This window comes from Propithecus coquereli, unplaced genomic scaffold (assembly GCF_000956105.1).
Source record: "Propithecus coquereli isolate 6110/MARCELLA unplaced genomic scaffold, Pcoq_1.0 Scaffold33, whole genome shotgun sequence".
NCBI classification, from domain to species: Eukaryota; Metazoa; Chordata; class Mammalia; order Primates; family Indriidae; genus Propithecus; species Propithecus coquereli.
In genome coordinates this window covers 7,813,135-7,830,325 of record NW_012148952.1, presented here as the reverse complement: position 1 = coordinate 7,830,325, position 17,191 = coordinate 7,813,135, and the positions used below count along the sequence as shown (strand labels likewise).

Sequence of the window (17,191 nt, the reverse complement as noted above, 5' to 3'; positions counted from 1 at the left end):
GCTTCATATGGAACCAAACCCTTCTTAAGACTGTATTAAAAAGTCCTGTATCGAAAGGAATGAAATTACACAAACTTTAATTTAAACAATATAAGCTCCCCAAGCATCTTAGGATAAAAGTTCTTTACAGAACTAAGATATTATTCAATTGACTATAATATACCTAAAAGCTACATAGCCACACTTTTAAACTCAAATCAGGTGATGTATGCTGCAGAATATAGAGCAAAATTCTACAAAGCAGTCTGGAAATATCATATGTGCTATTGAACAGACAAAATATTGTAAATTATCATCAGTAATAAATCAAGGAATCAGCAACTCTCAACTACTAAATCAGTAATGCTTTCTGCCAAGAGAGTTATGAGAATTATATTTCCAAAGTGCTTGCAAATGTAAATAAACCTATTAAGACTACCTGATAGTTACTGCCCAAGGATACAGGAAGTGGAATGCCAAGAGGTGCTATATTCATGATGTTGTTCTATTTTTATTTTATTTATAATTTTTTGTAAGGGCTTTAAAAATCTAGGCTTCATTTAAGCATATTTTATGTGCTACTAAAAAAAAAATAGCTACGTAATTTGGAGTTTGATACTTTCGAAAGCCTTTTTCAAATGAAGCATTCTTTTGAATTCAAGTGATTAAGGGGATTAAAAGTACTTATCAAGAATTGATTCCATTAGGCATTTCTCAATGGGATCAAGTTTTTCTGAAAAAAAAAATGTAAAACCAAGTATTAAAACATTTCCATTCAAATAAGCTAGAGAAAGTCCCAAAATGAAGCCCAGAAAATATAATGGCAACATAAATTCAATTATCGTACCAAGTAATCACAGAAACATGCAGAAGCATGAGCATTCAAGTAAATAAATTATTCTGATTTTGCTCCTAGCTGACACAAATTACTCATTTCCTTGGACTTGATACAAGAAGTCTTCAGAGCAAAAGAAGAAATGCAATCAAAGAGCAAATTACATTACTCACCCCCTGCCAGCCATGCAGCAATGGGATTTCCCGATTGCCCCTCACCCCCCACAACCTTGCAAGAGGTGTCCATAAGCCCATCCACCACATGCTTCAATGTTCTTCTCATTCACAGATTTGATTTCCTTTTACAGTCTCTTGCAAAAGTTCTCAATGTTGGCATTGTGACTTGCAACCAATAGCAAAGTGCCTCTAGTTATTTGCTACTAATAAAGTACTGAAGTTTTCAAATGACTTAAAGAGCTGATTATTTCTAAAATAAGCACGGATGATAAAGTATTTACAACTAGTAGGGCCTGGGTACAGACAAGTCAGGAAGTTCACTGGCCTAAGGTGCTGCCTAAGCCACTGTGTCAAGTGCTGGATGGCGGGGAGGTCCACAGTACTACAGAAGGAAGTGTTCCTGCAGAGGATATCACGAGGAGGGACGGTCAACGCGATCTGAGCTGTTATCAACCAGGAAGCAAGTATTTTGGCATTTTAACAACCTAGTGCATCTGTCTGTTAAGGTGAGAAAAAGCTGAATATCATTCCTGATAATTCATATTTGCCTCATTCACATGCATCCCGGTGTGCGGAGGAAAGGAGATGGAGGGACATGCTAGAGATCACACATAACCATGGCTTTTCTCATTTGTGAGCCCAAGGAAGCATGGCACATATATAAACATGAAGGCAGGATCACACTCTCCGCCTTTATTCTCACACACAGTACTGTCAGTTAGAGCTGCCATTAACAAAATACCACACACTGGGTGGCTTAAGCAACAGAAATTTATTTTATCACATTTTTGGAGGCTAGAAGTCCAAGATCAAGGTGCTGTCCGACTTGGGATCTGAGGAGGCCTCTTTTCCTGGCAAATTCTCACTGAGTCTTCATAAGGCCTTTCTTCCGTGTGCCTTGGTGTGTCTCTACCTCTTTTTCTGAGGGTACCAGTCGTATCATATTAGGGTCCCACGCTTATGACCTCATTTAACCTTAATTACCTCCCTAAAGGGCCTATCTCCAAACACACTCAAACTGAGGGTTAGGACTCCAACGCATGAATCGTAGGGAGCACAATTCAGTACGTAACACACACCGAGAGAGAGAGAGAGAGAGAGAGAGAGAGAGAGAGAGAGAGAGAGAGAGAGAGCGAGCGCGAGCGAGAGAGAGAGCGAGAGGGAGGGAGAAAGTGTGCTCGCCCACACTCTCTACTTTGACTAATTGAACTGAAGGTGAATTTGTAATTATTGTTGCAGGCAAAGAGCCCTATAAAAGCAGATCTTGCTTTTAAAGACCTGCCATGAACCCAACCTGAGCAGGACCTCACCGAGGCTTGGGCACTTTGGCTAAAACCACATCTAATCACTGCTACTGTGCATCTAACTGATCAACCAGTAAACACTGAATGGGTTACCAACTCCATTCCCAGAAGTAAGGGGGGTACACAAGGAGTATAAGATTCATATAGTTTAGGGGGAGATATAGTATACCTATGAATAACTGGTGAACAAGATCAGCTCATTTACATTTAATCAATATGGACCAGAGTCTTCAGGACAATGTGCACAGATAGAACACCACTCTACAAACACACTTGTGACCACTACGCCTCCCTCATACCCCTCTGCATGATTCCCATGGAAACAAGAACATCTCCTGTCACAGTGGCATGACCCAAAGCAGATTGGGCCCTGGTACTTTCTGGTGTGGGCAGTGTCAGTGGAATTGTTTCCTCCTCACCGTCATCACTTCCAGTTTCATTCAAGAGCTTCATTCATGTGGGGCTGTGATGGACTTTTGGTTAATAGAGTGCTTAAATGCAAAATACAAAAGGGTGACCATGGAGTCAAAGATAGCTTAGTGGGAAATCACGTGACGTTTTAACTCTAGGGGAAAAAAAGGACATAGCAGAGGATGAGTAATAGAACCCTTCCCCCACCCACCCCCCAAAATAGACGCAAGACTACAGGTGAATTAAGGGAGTATATGACAGGACACTGAAACAGAAATCAATCTGGGAGACAGAAATGCAAAATTTTCCACAGGAGAAAATAGGAAGACAAAAGGTAATGCAGCATGCAGAAAAAGCATGAAGCTTTAGAAGTGGAAAAATGTGTGTCGGATATTATACAAAAGTTCTCACCAGTCTTATGACCTTAGCTCTCTGAGTCACAGTTTACTCATCTCTAAAATAGGTATGATGCTACTCACTTCACTGGTTAACAACAAGAACTAAATGAGCACACACATGCATGCCTGCAAGCACACACATACACAGTGTCTGGAACATGATAAAAACACTCTATAAATATCTGTTGAAGGGATGTATTACCAGTATAATTAGTAGCTACACTTCTAATGCTAACTTTCAGTTGAAACCATCAGCCATCAATCACAAGAATGGCAATGCCATCTGCAGGAAGACTCAGAAGTATTGGAATCCCTTCCAAGCCTTTATGTAGACAGATGAGTAGCAGCCACTTGGTTTAATATAAAATTATTGTCAGAACTACCCTATAATTTGCCTCCTACAAATGTCCAGATGCACTGAATTGGGCCCAAGGTCACCATGGTGGAACAGACTGCCCTACAGATGATTGTCTTATTTCTATTAGAGATGACCCAGGGCCAGATGTTTGCATGGAGTCTACTGTTGGCCTCCCACTCTCAGCAAATGGACAGAATGAAACTTGTCCCTAGATAATAGGCCGCAGGGCAACCAGGGCAGTTCTCCTTCCTAAATTCTCTTTCCAGATGCTCCATGGGTTTATACTTCCTGTTCTGAGAATGTTTTCTGTCAGCTTGTCAGAATGGAGTCTCTCTCTGCCACTCACAGTAGCATTTATGTCACAGAGCTCAGGTGTTAGGCCAGTGATTCTACCTTAGGCATTGTTCAAACAAGAATCATCTCTTCCTTTAAAGACAGTTAAATAATTAGAGGTTGTTTTCTTTTTTTTCTTGAATATGTTTTTATCTGGTGTTAATTCCACAAAACAGATGGGCAGCTAAGTCTTTTGAAGTTGCTAAATATACTTTGAGAGCAAAAAATAATTTTTTATAACACTAATCTTCAGTTTGTATTTTTATCTGCTAAAGTGTTGTTAATATTTACAAAGGCCAAATTTCAAAAGCAATTAGAAATGTCAAACCATTTGAACAAAATGAAGCGTTTCTTGTAAGAATTATAGAATTTAACCTAACAGCACTGACTCTCTCCCAGACCCAGGCACAAAACGCTGAGCTCTGGGCCCTGAGCCTTAGAGGGCTCCACTGTGACCCTCCTCTAGCCACCCTTCCATGAGGTGAGGACTCCTCAGCATTGATGGGATGTGCCCATGCAAAATCTGCGCCTCCCATCTGCTTCTTGATGCTTGGGGTACTCTGAACCAGAGTTTCCTTCTAAATGGCCTGAGCCTGTTTCTAGGACCTGAATGAGCTATGTGTGCACCCAAGGCCCAGGGAGCAGCCAAAGAGTGGCAGCGTCTGTGGGCTGTGCACAGGGTATAGACATGAAAGCTAGGGTATACATGCATGTGCACCCTACGCCCCTGGTGGGAATGGGAAAAAGAAGCTGGGGGTGGGGAAAAAAAGGAAGCCAACCAAAGGATTAGGCTGCAGGATGTCAGTTAGGAACTGGTCGTCCCTACACTAACATGGGCCAATACAAAATAAGGAGTCTGAGAATTCTAAACTCGCTTTGGCTTTCCAGGTCATGATGAAGGTATATTTATCAAGGTAAGGGAGAGCATATTTTATTTGGCAGTTTGCTGACTTGATTTATGACTTCTACTCATTTAGACACATGGTATGTGGGCCATCACTTATATTCTCTTGCTCTAGGCCCTGTAAATGTTTAGGGTTGGGGCTGCATCAGAGTTAATTTTAGAAAATTATAGACTTACATATTAGAGAGTAATTGTATTAAGTTCTGTTAATTTCTTTAGCAAAACTAAGATTATATCTAACAATCCATAAGAAAATAGCATGTCTCAGAGGTATTTTCTTTTTTTTATACACCATTATAAACATCTGCAAAAGCAGAGATTACAGTATAAGAGACAGTCACACGCTCATCACCCAGCTTGATTATAACCAATTCATAGCCAATCAAGCTCCGACATTATGCCTGATCCTCCATATTATTTAAAGCAAATCGCACAATCACATCTTTTGAGCCATATTTATGTCAGTATGTATATTTAGAAGATAAGGACTCATTTAAAAAGCATAACCATATATTATCACACTTAAAAACATGAACTATTATATCAAATATTCAAGGAGTATACACAAATCCACCAGCCATATCTTCAAATTATTTCATGTTTTCTTTTTTACAGTCTGTTCAAATCAGGATCCAAAGACCACACAATGTCTCTCAGACTCTTCTTCATCTGTAGGTTTTTCTCCCCACTCCTTTTCTTCCTCCTTGCAATTTATTTGTTGAAGAAACCAGGTTGTTTGTTCTGTGCAATTTCTCATAGTTTATATTTTGCAGAACCTATTCTCATAATGTTTCAGGTAAATTGGTCCTTAGATCTACAGGCTTAAGGAGATTTACGTTCATTTTTGACAAGATGGCTTCATAAGTGGTGTTGGGTATCGGGTATTCCCATCAGTAGACACATAATATATAATCATCTCTCTCTGTTATGTTAGCAGCCATGGATAATCACTGACTGGATGCATTATTTCATTAGAAGTTGCAAAATACATCTTAATATATTCTAATTATATCATTCTTTATTTATTAGCTAAAATATCTTATAAAAGGAAACGTCCCCTTTAACAGTGATTGAGGTACAGTTCCTAAAGATAGGATAAATGCTTCTTTCCCTTTACTTACCAATTTTGAAAATAACAAGTTGGTTTACTAGCACGTTCTAAAGGTTTTGCTGGGGTTGTTTTGTATCGTTATGAATGAAAGGATTTAAACATAGTTGATGTGTTTCAATACGCTGCAGTTAGTATACTTATTGATGCACAAATTGAGCTGTTTTGATGGGTGAAAGATTTTTCAAATTGGATACTTGAACCTTTTTAACAAGTCTTACAATAACAATACCAACATTACCTCCAAAAATATGACCACTAAAAACAATGACATGTGTTATATGTTTCTTTTTTTCATTAATATATATTCCACTATGAATGTACAAACTTCTGGTTTTTTTTTAATTTCAGCATATTATGGGGGTAAAGATATGTTGCCCTTGTCCCTCCCGCCAAGTCTGAGCTTCAAGTGTGTCCATCCCCCAGACGGTGCGCACTGCACTCTCTGTGTATGCATATACCCGTCCTCTCCACACCCCTCCCCCTGCCCTCTGCCCGACATCCAATAAATGTTATTCTTATATGTGCACTTCTGTTTTTAAATCACTTCAAATGATAGTTCTCAATGTAGATTTGCCATCAGCTAAATTTACAGTCAGATTTGTTTTGTTCTGCCTTCAGTTTGGGGGAATTTTTAAGTTAGGTGTTATGTTACAATTATATTAAACATGTATGTATTTCGAAAGTCAGATCCTCAAAACAGGGTTTACTCAGAGAAATCTCGCTTCTATTTTTGTTCCATCCTCCCTCTTTCTATTTATAATTAACTCTTTAAGTTTTACTTCATCCTTCCAAATACATCTCTTTCCACATGTTTATGCACATGTATGTGCACACACATATACACATGTACATGGACACACATATGTGCACAAATCCCACTAACTTCTCAGGTAAATTATAGCACAATATATATACACCTTTCTCTACCAGGTACTTTTTTCTTTCTTCTGGTGATTTGATGATTTTATTTGATATGCAAATAAGGAGAAAATATTGATATATTAAAAATAAGGAGAAAATCTATATGAATATTTTTGAGAAGTAATATAGTAGAGAGGATGTTGAACATAAACCACCAGAAATCCATAAATCACCATATTTATATTTAGCGTTTGCTTCAAATTTAACTGAAGATCAATTTCTCCAATTGTTAAAAGTTTATTAATCTAGTAATTCTGGAAAGGACATATTGATATTTGAACTTAATTATTATGAGGTTTTAAAAGTTGTACAGTGAGGTGACTTGAAAACCTATGTCTAAAGCAATTTTTTGTACCTTACACGAATGAGAAAAATTTGTCAATCACGCAGAACACATTTCAAGCAATTAATAGATACACTTAGAGATTCTCGAAGACACTGGAAGAAAAACTTGAGCAAAGTAGCATATATCTAAAACACTAACTATACACTTGCTCCAAAGATAAAAATTACATTGAAGCAAATATTGAATTTTTAAGTATGTTAAGATTTAACATACATTAATTTTTGCAGTGACAACAGGAAGAGGATATATCTTCTAGGATCAAGAAAGCTAACCTGAATCCTGACTCAGCCATTTAGTGGCTGTGTGACCTTTTGTAAATTGTTTAACCTCTCTGGGCCTTATTTTATTTACAAACTATAGATGCTAATAGTTCCCCACAGGATTATAAGCAATGAGATTACATGTTTAACACATGTAGAAAAGCAATGGGTACAACATCAACACTCAACAAATATTAGCTCACTTACTCTTTTGTAGGTAACAGACACAGGAGACAGTATGGAGTAATGGTTAAGAGACAGGCTGTCTGAGTTCAAACCGTAGCTATGATACATTCAAGCTGCAGGAAGGAGGGCAAGTTATTTAACCCATATGAGCCTGTTTCCTCATCGGTAAAAGAGAGATACTAAGAATATCTTCCAGGGAGGGCTGTTTTAAGAATTAAATTACATGTACTATTATATTAATAGTTCCTCCATGAGGAAGGGACATTTATCTGTTTCATTTCACTTCTATATCCCTGGTACCTACAATAAATGTGATAACTGTATGAATCTCATGTATCTTACGCTCAAAGGTCATTGTGGAAGTTTCAAATTGCTGCTTTTCACATCTAAGAATTCTCTCCTTGTGCATTCAGACTTAGTCCTTCGCCTCTCCAGATTTTATTAAATGATGGATGTTCTCACTGTCAACGTAACCTCCAAGGTCCTGGCCTTTCCTGACCTGAGCTTTGGGTGCACTGAGGCAGTAACCACAGCCTTACTACTCTACTACTAAATTCTTTTCTCAAGAAGGACTGTTTAGAAAGTCTGGGTCTGTAGAACCTCAAAGCCATTCAAATCCATTAGAAAGACCTGTAGGATATTTCTCGATAACATATCATGTGCTTTGGTGATTGTTTCTGAAAAGGCAATAGACTTGTAAGCGTTCTATGTGTCATGCATACTGGAAGTATACTAAATATATTACTACTTCACTGGGGACTCTCGTGACAATAATGTGAATTGCTGAGGGAACAGAAATCAATTCTTAAAGTGTTCCTGACATCAAAGGTGACCACTGGGCTTCAGGGAAAGAGTTCAAAGTAAGATTGACTTCGTGATTGAGATATTCATAAGACCAACACTGCAAAGGTAGGGCAGGCATTCTTTCACTGTCCAAGACTCACTCAAGGGAATGATGCAGGCCAGATTCAGATGTCTAGCTGCTCAGATCAGGGCCTTAGAGGAACTGAGCTTGAGCAAACACATTGTGAATGCTCATAGCTTGAGGACTGTCTTTGTAGTCAATTCTCTCAACCTACAATGTCCTTCCTTCAGTTCTCTATTAAATCCTCCCCACATGCACATGCTTCCATACTCATCTCGAATGAATCCCTTTCTGGCTTGCAGAATTTCTCTTCCATCATTTTTCTCCCCCTGTCTTAAAGCAAACATTTGATTCTATCTAACCTTAGTTATTTTGACAAGTGACACTTTTTTAACCTAAGACCTTAGGGACAAGGGACATGACTTATTTTTGTGCCTCATCTTGCTTAGCACAGAGCCAAACTAATTTTGTCACTTACTAAAACTGTCACAGTTTGGTTTTTGTAGTGTCTGCAAAAAAAAAAAAAAAAACCTTATTCATTTTTTTTTTATTTCAGCATATTATGGGGGTACAGATGTTTAGGTTACATATGTTGCCCTTGCCCCCCCCAAGTCCGAGTTTCAAATATGTCCATTCTTTGGGTGGTGCGCATTACACTCTTTGTGTATGCATATACCTGTCCCCTCCCTCCCCCCTCCCCCTGCCCGACATCCAATAGATGTTATTCTTATATGTGCACTTCTGTGTTGATTAGTTAATACCAATTTGATGGTGAGTACATGTGGTGCTTGTCTTTCCATTCTTGGGATACCTCACTTTAGTACAATGCAAAAAACCTTATTCTTAATGTAATAATACTATCTGAATAAAAAAATCATTTTAAAATTGAACAGAAATAACACAAATTAGAAATCTGAAAATTATTTAGCTCAATATGAGGATCATGTTGACCAAATGCCATCCATAGTGAGGACTCAGTAAATGATTAGAACAGCAGTGTGATCCAATCTTTATTTATGTATTCTGCCATTTATTGGCACCTACTATGTATCAGGCAAAAACTGTAAGTTTACATTCTATAAGTGGGAGACATATCATATTCAGGTCCACAATGTTAGCAAGAAAACATATAATTATGTGATTAAAGTGTATATAAAAATTAAGGAAAGTAGAATATTACAAAAGGCATCAGGGAGATGGTGAATCAGGAGCTGGATTTTGTTGGCCCAAGCCAACAGCAAAGGGGAAATTTGGTCCATCTGAGCTAAATTCAATGGCTACATGGTCCACATAGTAAATGAAATGATAATTTGATGGTGGTCTCAATCGTCAGCACAGTTGGTTTGACAATGCAATGCAAAAAGATACGAACAAAGTAGAGACCATAAAAAGAGGCACTAAAGACACAAACATTAGACCTCTCTTATGAATTTGAGTGGTGGTTGCCAAGTTTTCCTTTGAATTTGATGTAATTCCATGTATCCTTCTGACCAAGTTTCTCTTGGGTACAATCTCAGTGGGGTGAGAATGATCATCAATCTATGATCAAGGCTGAATTCTGTATGAAATACAATTGCTTCTAATATCATTAAAAACTTCATTCTCTGGAATATTATGGATTATAAACTGCAAAAAGAATGAACGAGGGAAGAGAAGCAGCCAGAGACCAGAAGTCAGAAGCCCTGGGTTCTGGATGGGGTTCCCATAGCCATGTGTTACTTTGTTTTTTAAGCTTTATTATTGTACTTATTAAAATTATAATGTGCTCTCCCTATCATGTATAAGGTTATAGTGAGAACTGAATGAAATACTGTAGGGAATGGTTTTGGAAACAATAAAAAAATAAAAGAAGTGAAAAGTACTGCCATCATGTTGTGACCATGTTGATATCAATATCAATCAAAATGCTTATTATAAAACATAATGGCTTAAAATGGTTATAGAAATTAAATATGGAAAAAGAAACTCATATTTCTGTCTTGAGAAAATGCATCCTGTCACTTGCTACTACTATAAATGACAGGTGAAAACCTTTTGGTCAGGAGAAATGTGAAAAGAATTCTGAAACACAATTTAATGAAAATTACAACACATTTCTTCTGTCAGAACACCATAGCTTCTGCGTAACTAATTCCCTACTTTATTCTCAGGAAATATTCTTAAAAGCTTAAGGCTGTTTGTTAGCAACAGGTGTAAACATTTATAAACACGGACCGTCTTAACTGAATTATTTTTCACAAATTAAACAAAGGATCCCAAAGAACGGCTCCTGGTGTTTACGACCAGCGCACAGAGATATACTCTGTGGGAATGCCATTCATTAAATGCACTACCTATGGACCAAAAAGGTAATCAGAACAACAGTCTGTACTACTGAGATTGCTGCTGCCTTTACCTCTGCCCCCATGCAACCAAGACTGGTATAAATGTTATCTGAGGGCCATAAAACACTCTCCAAAAGTAAACTTCACCCTGTGGGAAGTAAACTTTCAATGCACCAAATTCCATTTAGTGCCCTGCAGAAAAGAATTCTGCAAAGAGTATTCCGAAACAGGCAACTCATCTTTTATAGGTGAGCACTCTATCATAGAAGTCCAGGAATGAGAAATCGGGTCTTCATCCTCCCAGGCCATCATGGTTTATAACTCTAAGAATGATGGCTATTATCAAAATTTTAAAGATCCCCAGACATGGCCATTCTACAACCTCCCTTGGAAGCAAATTTCTATCATAAACACACTATCTATAAAAATTTTTCCATATGCTTACCCTAAGTCTAGCACAATTCTGGTACATCCTTCTGCTTCAGTGAAGATAATCATTCATTCATTCTGTATTCATTCATTCTTTCTTCAAACAACAAATATTTATTGAATGCCTATCATGGCAAAGTTCACTGGTAGTAGCATAAGATGCACAGGAGTACAAGTAATATTCTCTGTCCCTTGGATACACACCAACTTTTAACTCTTTATTTAGATCATTATTAGGAACAATGTATGGAAACAGCTGCCAATTTGAAAAAAACATTGAGGCCAGAAGAACATGTTGAACAGTCCCAAGTATAGTAATCAACAAAACTTTGACTCTGCAGGGAAACTCTGCAGGTCACATATTTTAAGATTTTCAATAGATAAATATGAAGGAAAAGGAAGGGATAAAAAGTAACTGGTAGGTTCAAAGAAACACAAAAGGTAGATCCAAACAAGATTAACGAAGGAGCAAGACTAAACTAAAGTGTGTGAGGTTGTACATTAAATGATAAGACTATTATAAACACAGGGAGGTTACTGCTATAAAGTAAGGAAAATAAGTTATTTATTCGGAGAAGATGAAGGTTCAGGCTTGGGAGAGATATGTGGAGGAGATTCTGGGTGCCTGCCAGGCTTGACCTGGTGTTGGTTACGGAGGCGTGTTCACCTTAGAACTCCTTAAGCCAAACATTTGTTCTGTACATTTTTCTGTATCTGTGTTTTAATTTTTAAGAAGCACTTTTGGATGTGGAACTAGAACTCCTATGCATTGCTGGTGAGGCTGTGAAATGGCACAGCTACTTGGGAAAACTGTTTGGCAGTTTCTTATAAAGTTAAACAAATGTTTGCTCTGTGGCTCAGTAGTCCCACTCTAGTTATCTGCCCAAAAGACATGAAAACACCCTAAGACCACAACATGAATGTTCACAGCAGCTTTAATCACACTCACCCCAAACTGGAGGGAACCCAAATATCCATTGACAGATAAATGAATAAACAAATAGTAATATACCTACACAATGAAATACCACTCAGTAATAAAAGGGAATGAACTACCAATACATGTGACAACATGGACACATCTCAAAAGAAACATGCTAAGTGAAAGAAGCCAGACACAAAAAAGCTAAATATGTCATAACTTCACTGATACGCCTTTTTGGAAAAGGCAAAACTATCAGATCACTAGTTGCCAAGGGCTTTGGATGTGGGGAGGGAACTGAGAACTAAGGGAGGAGAGAACTTCTCAGGGACGTAGAAATATTCTATATTTTGATTGTGGTGGTTACATGAGGGTATATGCTTGTCAAAACTTACCAAACTATACACCTAAAAAAAGTGTATTTTCTCTAAAACCCGACCAAAAAATAAAGCATTTGTTACAGAGAGTAGGAATGAATTTAGCTTCTAGTTTTAACATAAAACATTCTTCTATATTGCACACTTGCTTTCCTAAAAGAAAAAGCATGTTGGGATGGGGACAGAATCGCATTAGAAGTTATGATAGGTCATTGAAAAAAATATTTAGAGGAGAGACTACATCACTGGTGCTTTTATTGATGGCTATTTCTTCAGAGAAATTGTTTAAAAGTGAAAACAATTCTGGTCATCATAAAGTTCTCTCTGCTCAGGCTTTTTCCCAAACCAGTTCAAATAAATCCTAAAGTGGATGACATCAGAGCCAAGAGCAATAATGGTTACGTTCACCGCAGAGTATCTTAACTTCTTTTTGCCAGTCACGTTCCTCGATATTTAATTTTGGCTGTCCTCAACAGAAATTTTTCATCTCGGCTTGGCAGTTTTCTAATCTCGACTTCTCCAGAGTCAAGTAACCAAAACAGGCATGGCTAAATCCCAGTCCCACAGAGTCCTGCTATGGGTACTGCATGGACAATAGGACAGTCTACTCCAAGACTTCAACATGAAAGCCACTGTTAGAAACTTCAAGAAGGCCCAGTTATAGCTGTGAAATTATTACTTTACCCAATAAATGCATGCATTTCATTTCTAATGCAGTCTTTTAAAAAGCAGAAAAAGCATTATAAAACTATAATGCAATTCAATTTCCTCATTTTACAGATGAGAAAATTAAGACCCAGAAGGGTCAAATTACTTAACAAGAGTTATTAAGCTAGTTAGAGGTGGGGCTGAGACCAAGCTCTAGCTGGCCCATTCAATAGGATAGTGCTCTCTGAAGTGAAATTGGAAATATACCCGTGTTACCACCATTTTCTCTATCCAGGATGATTAATATGCAATATAACTTTCATGTTGTCTACTCAACAACATATATCTCTCTTAAGAATTTAAGAAGAAACATGTGATAATGTCATCATTTCTTAAGAGAAACAGAAATACAAAGGAATAAAGGAATGTTCAGCATTCAGTGAGTTAGTACTTGCCCAGGCAGCTGAAAATGACTTTTCTTTCCAGTTCTTCACATAATTGGTTTTAGCCTTCCTTTGCTTTGCTCCAGTGAGAGCGTATATGCTGGATCACGAAGATATAAACTTCTGCCATCAAAATATGATCAATATTATGTTAACCAGGCATATTAAAAGGTGCCATTTATAATCTTTTCTTCTATCTCTTGTAATGTGAAGAAAATGTATCCTTGAACCAATGTTGCTTTGCCATTTTAAACTTCTGGTAGAGAAGCAGAAGAGAGGCCCCCATTTTTATGAAAAGTCTCAGCTAGAAATATTGCTGATGGTGTGGAAATGGCAATTTCAAATCAATAGAAAATTGCCCTCCATATTAAAAAGGAGGAACCAGGCACTCAGGAAGCTGGCCCCAAAGCAGGTTAAAGTTGACGAACGGTCTGAGATGGGAACAAATGCAGAAGAGGAGCAGGAGGGCTCTGTGCTGAGGCTTGTCCAAAGGACAATTGACAGCTTTTCTCATCTTGTTATGTTTTACTCCTTCTAAAGATGCAGAGAAGATGTTCTTTTAATGTACCAGACAGATACAGAGGCAGAAGGGAGTACGTGGGTAGAACATTTAAGGGCGTATTATCCTCTTCAGCACACACTTCAATGCCAGGTGCCTACAGCTTCCAAATGGACAGCAGAAAATGAACCCTAGGACTCCATAAAGTCTCTGAGAGTCGATAATGTGAAAAGCAACCAATGAAGGAGTAAAGCGGTAAAACCGTCTCCATTTACCACTCCTTGAAGTTCAGCATGCAGCAGACTGCACTTAAGCGCAGCAATCAACTGTGATAGGAGCATCCCCATAATAGCGAGCAAAGAAATAGCTTCAAGGCAGCGGATGACTGTGGGGATAACTGTGGGGTGGGGAGGGAGTACGGGGAGTCGGGAGGTCAGACCAGGTGCAGAGAAATAACAGGTGCAGAGAAATCCAGGAGGTAGAGGGTGAAAGCTTGAACTCCATTTGGGTGATTTTTTTAACTATCCCGGTCAATTATGAGAGATAAAGCTTGATTATTCCCCTTGTTTAGATGTATAATGCCTGGTGTAAACACACAGAAAATTTCAAGGCTGAATAAATCAAAATCAAGTATCTTGATTTCTGATACTTTGGGTGTGATACGATTTGCTAACCGTAGAGAGTTTACAAAACATGTCTGCCAGGTGGTAAATCCGCCAGATGGATTCTAATTTAAAGCTTCAAACATACTGCAGCATAAAAATGTGTATTGTTATTGCTATCACTATGCAATCATTAATTCCATCTGACTATTCATACCTCAGCATGATAAACCATTAACAAGCATGAAGTCTGGCTGTTCTGAATCTGGACAAAGTCGTCTTCATTTAGAGCTGTACTAGGAATATGTCGTTTTGTTCATGTATGTACATTAGACTTCTCTAACTGAATTTTACCTTTTTTGAGGACACATACTGTATTCTTATTAGGCACACAGTAAGAGTGGTTGTTTTCTGATAAGAACAGCAGCTTTCAGTAATAATCTATGAACTGATTAGATTGTTTCCAAAGGGACCAACTGAAATACATGTGCAAATCATGCAATCATGTATGGTATGCACAACCACATATATGAAATCAGTACTCTGTAGAGTTGTTTATCTCTTCACACCAGTCTATTTTTTAAAAAATCACTGTTATTCCAACGTAACATACTCCACTCAGCTTGCAGACAAAGTTCCTGAAAGTGTTCCTCCAGGTAAATCTAACTGATGAACAAACACCTCATTAACTCAACCCGGAATGATGAGGCTGGGGGTTCAAACACTAATTACTTTCATATACAAGGGCACGGCAGTGCCTTAGCCTCAATCCACACCAGTAACCTTGGCCAGCCGGACAAACACAATGTAAACAAGCTAGTATGGGGTGGGGAAGGAGGGGCGATTACAGAATTTTAGACAGTTGCAAAGCTAATGTCTCATAAGATAGGCCCAACCATGTACACCACACAGACAATGGGTTCAACAATCATTGTCGCAACTGGAAAGCATCTTTGATTTATTTCACCAAATAATAAGATAAAGAAGAGGCAGCCCTAAGATACCTCCACTTGCCTTGAAGTTCTAACTTGTGAAGTGCTCCCTCAGAAGGCTTAATTATTTTGAAAGTCTCTGGGTTTTTCTATTCTCTGTATTTACACTAAAGACTGTAAATGGTCCGAACCAAGTTTGTTCTGCCTGTCTGAGTCACCCTCAGTGCAGGCAGTCTCTGATTTATGAGTGCAGAGCTGATTGTGTAACCTCTGGCTGCATATCCATTTCTTTTTATTGCCCAAACTTTGGACCACTGCTGATCATTATACCCTCATCAGAGGTCAAGAGGGAGAAAGGGATTGTGGCTGAAGGTTTAGTGGTGACATAAAAAATAACTACTCATTCAAACATTTTTATAGATTTTTATCACCTAAGTGATCCCATTACTCATTAATAGAGATAATCACAAATGTTCAGGTTTACCTGGTGCCTTCAAGCCATCGGGCCCACCACACAGCTGAAATTGCATAAAATCAAGCCGCGCACTACTCCTGGTTCACTCCTCCTGACATCTGAACTCTACTTGCCACACATACCTAAGAGTCCCGGCATCTAACTTCACTACTCACTTCCCCTTCCATTGCCTCACCTTGTTCCTGAAGCTGAGACTTAGAATCCCTTTACTTCTATTTAGAGGCTCCCCTGTCCACAAGGCCAACAAACATACCGAGACTACATGTCACCCAACCCAGCCCAGGCTTGGGCATCTTATGCCTGTTTTCCAGGTTCATAAAAGAACTATTAGAAAGGCCACATATATATTTGGATGTTCCTGTGAATTGTCACTGTAATGCTTGACTTGAGAACTCTGAGCACTGGAGTAGTTCTTACTCCACTTGTGAACCCTTAGAAATGGACCCAGCATTCCTATTTCATATACATGAAATTCAAAAACTGGTTTTCAGACATAAGTGACATAGTGGAAGTAGCAGCGCTTGTAAGAATTAATCCTAATTTGCACCGTCTTGTACCATCGTCTACTATATCCTTCAATGTCTTCTATGAGGGGGCCTATGTGATACATTCTATTATGAATTTATTACCAGAGATAACACTCCTCTCTTTAAGAGTAGTAACCTTTGATTATAAGATAAGAATTATATATCCTCTTGCGTTTTCCTTTTTATCTTGTCTGCCAGAAATCTTAGAGCTAAATTAAATGCTCATTCTCAGAAAACTTGTTGGGCTATGTGACTAAGATTACTTGTCACATTTTCCCTTCAAGCAGCTTATTTCCTGTTTTTATTTGATCAGCCTTATTGTGAGTCTACCTTTTATCATAAGCCACACCGTATCCTTTGAGAAAGCAGGTTATTAGCTTAATTTTAAAAAGTAAACTCAGTCCATGAACAATGCTGACGGTAATTCCACATCCCAGATATCATCACATATAAAAATGAACTCATCAACCCCTGGGTAAAAAAAGGAGAAAATTGTGAATATAAAAGTTTGTAATTCAATATAATAATTTAATAGATTTGCAATAAAAATATTTATGATTTTTAATCTAAACCATAAGGAAATTCAGCATTTCTTATGCTATCATTTTCTGGTATAAAAATATCAC

At 38.0% G+C, this 17,191-nt stretch overlaps 1 protein-coding gene across 1 annotated transcript in view; it reads right to left on the bottom strand.

Annotated features, from left to right (window-relative positions):
* NCKAP5 (NCK-associated protein 5) overlaps nucleotides 1-17,191 on the bottom strand; it is an 839,167-nt gene that overhangs the window by 421,263 nt on the left and 400,713 nt on the right. The gene's annotated exons all lie outside the window — the stretch shown is intronic.